This window comes from Danio rerio, chromosome 18 (assembly GCF_052040795.2).
Source record: "Danio rerio strain M-AB ecotype USA chromosome 18, GRCz13ab, whole genome shotgun sequence".
Lineage (NCBI taxonomy): Eukaryota > Metazoa > Chordata > Actinopteri > Cypriniformes > Danionidae > Danio > Danio rerio.
The window spans coordinates 28,577,473-28,590,934 of NC_141038.1; the positions used below are offsets into that span (position 1 = coordinate 28,577,473).

Consider the following 13,462-nt stretch of genomic DNA (forward strand, 5'->3'; position numbering starts at 1 on the left):
ACTCTCTTCTGCGCTTCGGTCATCTACTGGACATGTGTTACTGCCGCCTGCAGGACTGGATGAGTCAGAGTCTCTTTAGTAGGTGAATCAGGGACCATTGTTTCTTAAAGGAAAATAGTTTTTTGAAAATAGGCTCACTTTGCAACTCCTCTAAAGTTAAACAGATTTTTAGCTCAGCTTTTTGGTTTTTAGCTTAGTATAGTTTCAGTGAATTGGATTAGATCATTAGCATATCACTCAAAAATGACCAAAGAGTTTCAATCCTTTTTCTATTTAAAGCTTGACTTTTTTGTAGTTATATTGTGTGTGCTAAATCCTACAGAAATCGAAGATTTGCTTTTTTCTATTTTCATTCTGGCATAATAATCAAGGCTGTTTGCTACCGTACCATGGTTGCAGCTGGTGCAATGAATATGCTTTACCTAAAAAGGCACTTTGATATTAAGCAGCACCTGAAGATAGTGCTCAGCTTGGTAAAAGTGTTAATTTTTTATTATACAAATCCTAATACAGATTATTAAATACTTATAAAAATAATCCAATATTTCATTAAAAGAAATGGGTAAAAATAGGAAAATATATATTTAAATAATTAACTAAAAAATGCAATTTAAATGAATAAACTAAACAATTGTATTATAAAATAATACAATTGGGTAATCATGTAATTATTACAATAGAAAAAAATATTTGTTTAAAACTTTTATTTAAATTCAGCCTTCAGAAATAAAAATGTAATTAAAATAATAATAAATTAAATAAATAAATATAATTAATAATAATCAAATAATAATAATCAAATAATTTTATAAACCTTTAGGATGTTTTTTTTTAATTACCTTTAATTCCAATAAAATATAAGGGTTTCATTACCTTGACTTATTTTAATTTTAGTTTATAATAGTTTTATTAGATTTTTTATTATTCTGTAATAATTATTTCATAACATGATCATTATTTCATTATAATAGGTATAATCAATTTCTTTAAGGAGCAGCTCGAAATGAAAAGCATCAGTTTGCAAAAGCAAAAGTTTGGGGTCAGTTTTTTTTTTTTTTTTTTACATATTTTTTTAAAGAATCTAAAAAATTGTAAAATATTTATTACAATTTTAAATAACAGCTTTCTTATTGTATGTACTTTCAGATGAAATTATTACTCCAGTTAGTAGGTTAACACGCGGGCCCACCATACTGTAAGGGGCTTTTTTTTTTTTTTTTAGAGATGCAGTGTTTATTTCTGAAGGCTGAATTTAAATAAAAGTTTTAAACAAATATTTTTTTCTATTGTAATAATTACATGATTACCCAATTGTATTATTTTATAATACAATTGTTTAGTTTATTCATTTAAATTGCATTTTTTAGTTAATTATTTAAATATATATTTTCATATTTTTTACCCATTTCTTTTAATCAAATATTGGATTATTTTTATAAGTATTTAATAATCTGTATTAGGATTTGTATAATAAAAAAAATAAACACTTTTACCAAGCTGAGCACTATCTTCAGGTGCTGCTTAATATCAAAGTGCCGTTTTTAGGTAAAGCATATTCATTGCACCAGCTGCAACCATGGTACGGTAGCAAACAGCCTTGATTATTATTATATATATATTTGTGTGTGTGTGTGTGTGTGTGTGTGTGTGTGTGTGTGTGTGTGTGTGTGTGTGCATACAAATGTGTACTGCGTATGTTTGCATATACAACTATAAATAAACAAAAAAAAAAAAACACATGTGTGTACTCCGTATATGTTAATAACTATAACACAAATTCTGTACATAAATTATACAAAAGACATTTACAATACTATCATAGATATGATTACAATGTTGTAACAATGTAATTATAAAGTTATAACAAAGTTATTACATAGCAACAACATTGTAATTACAATGTTAATACAGTGTAATAACATAGTTTTAATAATATAATTACAATGTTACATCCAAAATGAAAGTTTGTAGATACATATGTACTGAGTATAGTTACATATAAATACAAATATACAAAGAAACATTTAAGTTTATAAATATTATCTTGGATCTAATTACAATGTAAAAGCGATGTAAATACATTGTAATGACATAGTAAAAAATATTGTAATTACATGTTTGCTGTGTATTTCCACGTATACAACTATAAAGAACCAAATACTGTACATGTAATATACAAAAAAACATTGACATTTATAATATTAAATTAAACGCAAAATAAAAATTTGTAATTACAATGTTATAACAATGCAATTACAATGTCGTCCAAGATAAAAGTTTGTAATTGCATATTACATGTGTACTGTTTACCTATAACACACAAATACTGTACATGAAATCTACAAAAACACATTTGCAATACTATCATTTATGTAATTGCAATGCTATAACAATGTCATTACATTTTAATGTTGTTATAACATTGCAACTACAATGTAATAACATTCAAAGTATAATGTTATTACATGGCCATTATAACGTAATGAAAATGTAATTACATCCAAAATAAAAGTTTTTAATTACATATGTACTGTGTATATTTACATGTAAATACACATATACTGTATATTTTATAAATATCATCTTGGTTGTAATTACAATGTAAAAAGCAATGTAATTACAATGTAATGACATAGTAATTAAGTTTGTACTTACATGTGTACTGTGTATATTTATGTATACAACTATAAATAACCAAAAACTACATGCAATATACAAAGAAACCTTTACATTTTTAAATAATATCTTGAGGGGCGACGCAGTGGTGCAGTAGGTAGTGCTGTCCCCTCACAGCAAGAAAGTCGCTGGTTCAAGCCTTGGCTCAGTGTGGTTTCTGTGTGGAGTTTGCATGCTTTCCCTGCGTTCACGTGGGTTTCCTCCAGGTGCTCCGGTTTCCCCCACAAGTCCAAAGACATGCGGTACAGGTGAATTGGGTAGGCTAAATTGTCCGTAGTGTATGAGTGTGAATGAATGTATGTGTGGATGTTTCCCAGGGATGGGCTGCTGATGGATGGGTATACGCTGCGCAAAAACATGCTGGATAAGTTGGTGGTTCATTCCGCTGTGGCGACCCCAGATTAATAAGGGGACTAAACTGAAAAGAAAATGAATGAATGAATAAATGAATATTATCTTGGATGTAACTTATGTAATTACAATGGAATGAAATAGTAAGTACATTACATTGTGTACTGTGTATATTTATGTATATTGGCATTATTTACAAATACTGTACATAAATTATACAAAAACACAATTACATTTATGTATATTGTCTTGAATGTAACTACAGTTTGATTACAATATAACAGCCTAGTAATTACATACAAGATAAAAATTCCTAATTACATATTACATACAATTGTACAGTTTTCATTTAGGTATAAACTATAAATAAACATTGTACATAAAATATACAAAGAAACACATCGATAAACATGATCTGGAATGCAATTACAATGTAATAGGAATGTAATTACATTCAAGATAATAGTTTGTAATTACATGTGTATTGTGTATATTTACATAAATAACTATAAATCACAAATACAGTACATGAAATATACAAAGAAACTTGTTTATAAATATTATCTTGAATGTAACTATAATGTATTTGTAATGTAATTACAATGTAATGACAGTAATTGTACAAACATATAGTATTACATTGTTATAACATCGTAATTACGTTGTTATAACACAATAATTACATTGTTATAACACTGTAACTACAATGCTATAACAATGTAATTAAATGTTATTATGTAATTACAGTGTTATGACAATGACACACACAAGTAATTGCACACAAGATAAAAGTTTATAATTAGATATTAGATACATGTATACTATTTACATTTAAGTAAAATCTATAAATAAACACTACATGAAATATACAAAAATATTGATAAATACTATCTGGGATGTAATCACAACGTAATAGCAATGTAATTACATTAAAGATAATAGTTTGTAATTACATTACATGTGTATTGTGTATATTTACTTATATAACTATAATTACACAAATATAGTACAAGAAATAAACAGAAATATTTACATTCATAAATATTTTCTTGGATGTAAAAATATGTTTACAATGTAATTACAAAGTACTGACATGTGTAATTACAATGTAACAACAGTATTTGCACACGTACAAACATGTTTATAAATCAAGATTAAAGTTTGTAATTACATATTACCAAAATGTGTACTGTGCATATTTAAGTTTATAACTATAAATACACACGGTGCATGGAATATACAAACACACTTGTAAATCTATCGCAATTTAAGTACAATGTAATGACATAGTAATTACATCCAAGATAAAAGTTTGTAATTACATATTACATGTGTACTGTGTATACCTATAACACACAAATACTGTACATTAAATATTCAAAAACACATTTAGAATACAACCATAGATGTAATTACAGTGTTATAACAATCTAATTACAATGTTATTACATAGTAATTATAATGTAATGCCTATGTAAAATACATCTAAAATGAAAGTTTGTAGTTACATATGTACGGCATATATTTTAGTATAAATACACAAATACTGTACATGAAATATACAAAGAAACATTTAGGTTTATAAACATTATCTTGGATTTATTTACAATGTAATAACAATGTAATTAAGCAATAATAACAATATAGCTACAATGTAATAATAAAGTAATTACAATGTAATTACATAGCATATAAGTTTGTAACTACATATGTATTGTGTATATTTATGTATACAAATATAACCGAATACTGTACATGCAATACAAAAAAATACATTTATAAATATTAGCTTGAATGTAACTACAATGTAACAATACAGTAATTGTACACAAGATAAAAGTTTGTAATTACACATTACAACTCTAATGTTAATACAATGTTTTAACAATGTAATTACAATGTCACTACATCCATAATAAAAGTTTGTAATTACATATAGTTGCCTGGAGTTACAGTACAAGGTTCTATTCGCATTCTAAATGATTTTGAGATATTGAGCTTCAATGATTTGCATTCCATGTAGCAAACAGTTTGTGTGTAACAGTTCTCTTTCATACATTAACATGACAGAGACCCTAAATGTACCATGAATGTAAATTCCCCTAAATTTGCAAAAACAGAGCAAAAGCAGATAGAACCTTCTAATTCTAAATAGTCATTTTCTGCTTAGAATTATAAGGTTATATATGGCAGATCATTAATTCCTGACTTTTCAAGAAATACAATCAGTCTTAATTTAATTTAAAAATAAGAAATTGATGTTGCAACATTATGTTGATGTTTGAGAACGTTAAATGATTTGCTTTCTATAATGTTTAATTAATGTTTTAGGGATAAATATTTTTTCTTGTTCAAATTACAAGACTGTGTCTTAATTTTATGTAATTAATATGAATTATATACTTTATATGAATTATATATAATTATATATTATATATATATATATGAATTATATGAATGTCACTAGTTCAAGCACTGGCTGGGTCAGTTGGCATTTCTGTGTGGAGTTTGCATGTTCTCCTTGTGTTCGCGTGGGTTTTCTCCAGGTGCTCCGGATTCCCCCATAGTCCAAAGATATGCGGTACAGGTGAATTGGGTAGGCTAAATTGTCCGTGGTGTATGTGTGTGAATGAGCGTGTATGGATGTTTTCCAGAGATGGGTTGCAGCTGAAAGGGCATCCACATGCTGGATAAGTTGGTGGTTCATTCCGCTGTGGCGACCCCAGATTAATAAAGGGACTAAGCCGAAAAGAAAATGAATGAATGAATGCCCCGGGCAACAAGATCGTCTCACAGAAAGATGTCGCTGGTTCGAGCCCCGGCTGAGTCAGATGGCATTTCTGTGTGGAGTTTGCATGTTCTTTCCGTGTGGTGTGGGTTTCCTCTGGGTGCTCCGGTTTCCCCCACAGTCCAAACACATGTGTTATAGGTGAATTCAACTGTAGTGTATGTGTGTGAATGCAGGAAGTATGGGTGTTTCCCAGTGTTGGATTGCAGCTGAAAGCATAGAACATGTGCTGGATAGGTTGGCAGTTCATTCCGCTGTGCCGACCCCAAATTAATAAAGGGACTAAGCCGTAAAGAAAATGAATGAAGGAAAATGAGCAAATAAGTTGAATGAAAACTGAAAAATGTCTCACTGACTACAGTATATATACACAAATACAAATATTTTGCATTTAATGTATTACATTTTTAAATAGCTGTTTCTTTTTCAGCAATGTAAAATTGATAATTTCATCTCAATGTCAAAAAATGCTTCTAAAATAATCACACACATTTACATCATTTACACACATTTTGTGTGGTGTGGCATTATTTAGTCGTTTCCGATTTTGTGTTTCTTTTTGGTTTTTACCGCTGTCAACTGAGCAGTCCGGTGAAATGTCAAAAAAAGCTGATCCTGATTGGCCCTCGTGCGTGCATTTAAAACGCTGATTGGTTTACCGAAAGGTTTATACCTAGAGTTTGACTAAACCTAAAGACGTTCATTTTAAAGTGTAGGTGAGATATTTCCATCAAGTAAACATTCAAGAGTTAGATTTGGGTTTGAGTCTAACAAATGTAGGTTTTGTGATATTGAATTTTCACTGTATGAATGTGGATGCATTATGGTCAGATGTCATGTCTGGCTTTACCCAAAGATTCCACACCTCAGGATCTTTTATGTGAATGACATAATCTGTGGACTTAAGACAGTAAGTGTAACATGGGGAGTGACACAGACAACTGAAGTAGGATCCACATGCAGGTTTATTAGAATCGTAAGGCAAGCAGTGCTCAATACAGGGGCAAACAGATGTATGATGGCAATCCAGAGTCGAAGTCCAATTAACAGGCTGAGGCCTGGTCAGAGGCAGGCAGCAAACAGAATTAAACAAATAAACGAGGCAAGGATCAAAAACACGGCAAAGGTAGACAAAGGAAAACGCGTTGTAGTGTCATTTAAAACAGATAACAAGACTCATGAGCCATAAGGTTTTCAAAGTGAGCTGTATATATGTTAAGGGTGTCACGATCCTCCAAATTTCTCGATTCGATTACATTTTCGTTTCTAAAGTCACGATTCGATTCGATTTTCGATTATGAATAGTTAATTAATTAATAACGAATTAATTATTTGTAGCCTACCGTTTAAACTACCTGACTTGCATGGTCTTTGTTTTACCCATAAACAAATCATACAGTAAATGAATAAAGGTAAGTTACACACATAATTACCACATGTCAATCACTTTTTCTGCGGGACTCGTGAATAGGCAGTGATCTGTGTCGTTATAATGGCGTCGGTAAAAAAGGTGCACAACCAACAGGAACCAGCCAACAGTATCTGAGGTGTTCGCTAAAATGACTAAGTACTTGTGTGAAAGTAAAAGATGGAAGCAGTCTACTGACCCGCTGACTGCCTTGACCCGCTGTCTCGAGCGCATGACAATGTGTGTGCGTCTGTGTCTGTGTGTGAATGAGTGTGTGTGGTCACGTGATGTGCGTTTTCAGCGGTAGTGAGGTAGGAGGGCAGCTCAGAAATGCTACACGCTAGTGTGGATGTGGATCGTTGTCGTTCTAAAATGCCATTTAAAAACAAAGACATATTTGTGTAAACAGGGCCTGAGTGTGCATTTTTCTCGAGCGGATTTGCAACGGGTGCGGGGAGGAGGATCGCGATGCGCCCATCGTCTATCATCCCAACCATAATACGTACATAGCAGAGCTTGCAAACTGTGTTTCTTTGTCGACACGAACGTTGTCAACATAACTAACTGGAAATCCAAAATACTTCCACACCGTCGACTTCATTGAAAGAGGAGAGGGTTTAAGCTCTGTCGACGGGTCTCCTGCGTCTGCAGTTTAACAAGCACTTCAACAAGCATGTTTTTTTCCCGCTTGGCAAGTCAAGCTAACGTGACATGGGGGCGTGGCAGCATCGACGATTCTATTTTTTGATTCGATAATCGAAGTTGAGCATAAATTTTATAAAATTTCAGTTACATCATAAAAATTTTAAATCGAAATCGTGATACCCTTAATATATGTGTGTGTAATCAGTACTTGAGCAGCATCAGCTGTGTGTATGCAATCAGTCAGGATCTGGAACCGGTTGTGTGTGGAGCATGACTGGTTCTTGTAATCCATTTACCAGCAGATTTGTAGTTCATGTGAATGTGAATGTTTACCAGCGACCTCTGGTGGATTGATCGATGGTGAACATGACAGTAAGAGAGATGGCTTCTTAATCAACAACATCCTTATGCTTGAGAATTCTATACACAAATCAAAAGATATAAAAGTGAAACCAATGTTTTATGTCTTTTATAAGTTGATTCTTTCTTATATAAAAGCCCTTAAAATAATGAAAACAAAGAGTACAATTTATCTAGTTTTTGATTGAAAAGTATAAATTACAGGAAAGCCCCTAGCCCTTTTCATTTATTTTAATATATTTATATATTATTTAACTTTCTTTTTATGTAATGTGTGATTTGTGTATGTAATTTGTGCTTTATTTGCACGTTCTTTTTTGTAATGTAAAGATGTACTAATAATTCCAAGTTGTTGTACATTACTATATGTTCAATAAAAAGAAAAAAAGAAGGAGGTGTCATGTCATCAATATTTTTTTATAGTCTATGGTCCAGACTTGATCTTTTTATTAGTAGAATCAACTCGTATATCAGTGCTTCACCACCATGCCATTATTTTTATCAACATAACCTAACAATGTTTTGTTGTCTGTTTTGTTAGTGAATGAGTTTCAATCGACAAAAGAAAAAAAAATGTGATAACGGACTATTATTTAATTGTAAAACATGTTAGTGACCTTATGTTGCAAGCAAGCTGAATTGCAGCTTTTATATGTATTCGTATTTTTAATAAATGTCCTGCAAGTAGAGATTTGGGTACTATATTCAGAGAAATTACAACAAAGCAATTTTGTTTAGTGACTAATTTAGTTTAAACAAATGTATAAATGAACACACCCTAACCACACATTTGATGACATCAGATGTCTTAAATACTTTTTAAAAATCTTTTTAAATGTCTAATCCAGTGGTGAGGCTACTTAAGGTCCAGGGTGGCACTGGCCTGCTCAGATTAAAGGCTGGCCCAGACAATATTTTAAAGCTGAAAAATTCTGCATTGAAAACATGTAAACGATGTAAGGCGGAAAATGAATGTAATTTAATGTTGATTATTAACAGTACAATTTAGCTATTGTGAGTTTGTCAATCAAATTTAAAGTTCCCCTCCATTGCACAAAAATAGAACTGTCCAACTGTTGCTCCACACTTTGTGCTGATGAGCACTTTTGTTTTTGACTTGTTTTAATTGACTGAGGCAACAGCTCTGAAAATGAAACTAGAAGTGATGAAGAAGTCCAGCTGACTCTTTTCACTCTCAGAAATAAAGGTATGTGAGCTGTTACTGGGGTGGTACCTTTTCAGAAGGTACACGTTTGTACTTAAAGGGTACATATTGTTATATATTAGAATAAATTTATATATTAGTACCTAAACATTTTAAGAGGAACACTTTGGCATTTTTAAGGTGCAAATATGAGGGATTAATATGGACCTTTTAGGTACAAATTTGTACCTTTTGAAAAGGTACCACCCCGATGACAGCTCCCATACCTTTAGTTCTGAGAGTGCTGATTTGCTGGTCAAGAACATTGTATAAAATGACAAATAAGTACTATGAGAGAGGTATAATATTATATTAATATTCTTTAACTTGTTTTCAGCATTCAGCAAAGGAAATGCCTTATATTAGTTGTTTCATTGTTGTGTAGTAATGTTGTTTAGGTGATCGTTTAGAGTTTTACATTTTAAAAGTCTGAAAAATATAACAGGACATATATTGATCTTATTTGCAATGTTGGGGGGGAAAGTAACAAGCTATGATCTAAAACTACTTAAAAAGTAGCTAAACATGTTACTTTGTTACTATTTAAGTATTGTGAAAGTATTATTTATTTATTTATGCCTTTTTCTTAGGGTGCTTTCACACTAGCACTTTTGATCCGCACCCGGGTTCGTTTGAGGTCAGAGTACAGTACGTTTAGCTAGTGAATGTGTGTGGATGTCTTTCCAATTTGGAGCTTTGCTTTTGCATCCGTCACCTGGCAACAGCCATACACAAAACATCAGCTTGATGACGCAAGCGCAAGAAAAAAAACATTGTGAACACATAGATAAATAGATAGATAAAAACACATTGATAAATACATTAGATGTCGCCTACCGTGCTGTTGTCTATTAGAAAGAATGCATCAATAGAGCCGCAATTTTAGTACAGGGTAGCACTCTATTAAAATAAATGTGGGACCCAGGTGTAGTGGAGGACTTAGGCCATCCAAAGCCAGGGATACACACATATATAGATATATCTATGAACGGTAGTGTTCCTGGTAGTCAGTTTGCAAATTTTTTTTAAATGTCGAAAATAATCATTTTACATCACTTTTCTAAATCGATGGATAAGTGAACGCACGGGCTTGGCCAACAAAGAGTTTGTGTTTGTGTGCACTGAAATGTATTATCACCCCTCCTGTTTAATTTGATCTAATCTGAGCCCTGAAACACATCCCCTCTCCTGCTTTCACTTCTCATTCTGATGAAGGGGGCGATTCGTTAGTGAATGAATCTCTGTTATTAACGACTCATTCACTTAGCCGACAATTATACAAGTTTCTGGCATCGCAGGTTCTTGTTGTCATATTTCATTTACATTGTTTACTTATTTTATTCAACAAAACTAGCATAAGCCTATAATTTAATGCAAGTTAGTGCTACCTTGTCTTATTGTGAATGCAGTAAGTGATTATTATCATCAATAACATTACTTGTTGAGCAAAATATTGATAACATACAAAAACGTAAACATCGAAATCTTATCTATGAAATGCTTTGCCTTTGTGCTTTGTTTTCCTTGTTTAATCGTTACTATACCCGTACACAGCGCTAAAGTCCAGCATTTACACATCTGGCACACTGTCTTGATTAGTGCGGTTGAATGACATTTGTGCTGGGAACACTGTACTAATCTGACGGTGCTATTGACGCAAGCTCAGTGTCCGTATGTGATATCTAGTGTATATATCTATGGTAAACACAAACCAAATGAGAAGGTGGCAAAGGGAGACAATCTAACTTGGGTACGATTCAGGCAATTGAAAAAGTGTGAAAGCACCCTTAGAGTATAGGCTTAGTTGCAGTTATTAAGCATTTAAACCTAATTTTTTATAAATGGGCCTAATTCAATATACTTTTACTTCACTTTATTTAATAAAATTCCTCACTGGTCATCATTACTGATCTGTATGCACCACCTTTTGGAAGAGAATGATTTAGCATTTTTTATTCTGCTAAGTGTTTTCTACAGGGGTAATTAATGTAGCATAATGCAGCATAAAAAAGTCAATATTTTTTTTAACTAAGTGTATAATTTGTATTTTAAAATAATAAATCTAATTTAAATAAACAATTATTCAGACTAGCTGAATATTTACAGATCACCATTACTGCAGTTGTCAATAATTTAATTGCCAATCAGTTTACCAGAGCGTGTTATAAAGCAAATAAACACCTTTATTTATGTACTCATATTTTCATTGTGCTTTGTTGTTGTTGTTGTTGTTTCTAGCTTAGTAAAGAATACATAAATTCAGTATCAGATTCAGTTTAAAAAATGCTTATATTTATTGCTGAATGACATGGTCAGTTTTCTATTAGCCTCTTGATGATTTTGAATTCTCTGCAGATTTTTGCAATTTATATATTTAAAAATAAGGATAGGTTACTCAAAAATGTCACTCATTAAATTACTATGTTATCAGAGATCATCACGATAATAAAGTAGTTATTATACATTTAGTTTAAGAGTAGGCACTATAAGGTCTAACACCAAGGTGCACTTATACAATGTCTGCTCTCGTCCCTGATTAATAGTAGTAGTAATACAGTAATTGTAACAGCTAGGTTAATAATAATTCTTAAATTAAAACTCAGAGATTTGGGATTACATGTTGTAAATTAGGTCCAATCAACTTTTTTGTTATTTAAAAATAAATAAAGTACTGAGAATTGCATTAAACATGACCTTAAAAGCCACAATTTTTTTATAAATTTATGTTTTTAAACCTGACAGTGGTTTACTTCTGGTTGATTGATTCAGTTGTTTGAACAAATCGTCTCACTCATTAGACATTACCACCACCTACCTATTGGTTAGGTAAGTTTTAGATTCTTATTTTGAGGATTGCTTTTATTTTAAAAAAATCATATTTTCACATTAAAATGCAATAAAGTACAATAAACTTCATTCTTTAAAAAAATAAAGGGATAATTCACACACAAAATAATGTTGTCATCATTTACACACTCCATTTAAATCCATGAAAATCCATTTAAATGTCATTTAAATCAGTGTGTATTTCTTTTTAATGTAGATTATTTTTTAGAAATGTTAAATTGCTTACTTCTTTTCATATTTAAAACAATTATGAATAGAAATCGGGTGACGCGGTGGCGCAATAGGTAGTGCTGTCGCCTTACAGCAAGAAGGTCACTGGTTCAAGCTGGGTCAGTTGGAGCATCAGGCCAATCTGCTGCTGTCCAGAATCAGGTGGTTTGTCTTGGTCGGGCATCTCAGCTGAGACCTGTCCACTATGGGTGACCCTACCGGTAGCTGTGAAGTACCAGTGGCGTAGCTCTCAGCATCACTGATGCACACAAGCCCTCACAGCACGTCAAGCTGCAAACCATGTGAGGGACCCTAACCTAACCTAACCTAACCTACCCTAACCCAACAGCCAACACTAACAACCCTAACAACCACTAATGTGCCAAAAACCACTCAGAGGAGACCAGCAACACGCAAGAAACCGCCTAGAAAACCTTGCTAAACGCATGCCAACATACAGCGAACCATCCAACAAAACCCAACAACTCAAGAGCCGAATGTCAACAGCACTGACCATCACCAAAACATCCAGCAATGTGATAAAACTTTAATGAAAATTTGATGTATTATAAAGTTATTCTATAACTATATACAATATATACAGTATGTACATACGTGCCCTGATCCTTCATCTGGCACTAGGATGTCTCAGTGCCTGGCCTTCTTTCTTCGGGGCTCCCTGGGCAGTGGCTCTTTGCTGATGTCCACCAAGATTTGAGGAGCGATGCTGGATCCGGATCTGACCTCTGTGATGAACACACGTCCATCAGGTTGCTCGGTCTCCAGCAGTGCAGGCCGGTCCAGCTTCTCCCACAGCTGCTGCTTGATCTCCAGGCCCTGCTCTAGGTTGTACCGACCACGCCTCTTCTTGGTGGAGCCCATCACACTGTGGTAGATGTGCTGAAAGTCTTCCACACTACGGCCATGGATAGAGAGAGGCTCTTCCTTCGGACACTCACCCACTGAAGAGACT

The 13,462-nt window shown here is 32.6% G+C and overlaps 1 long non-coding RNA gene across 1 annotated transcript; it reads left to right on the plus strand.

Annotated features, from left to right (window-relative positions):
- The first annotated feature begins 5,379 nt into the window (after positions 1-5,379).
- Positions 5,380-9,633, plus strand: LOC147839759 (uncharacterized). Its single transcript, XR_015515073.1, has 3 exons — positions 5,380-5,573; positions 5,628-6,493; positions 6,596-9,633. It is a non-coding gene; the product is annotated as an uncharacterized LOC147839759 (long non-coding RNA).
- The last annotated feature ends 3,829 nt before the right edge of the window (positions 9,634-13,462 follow it).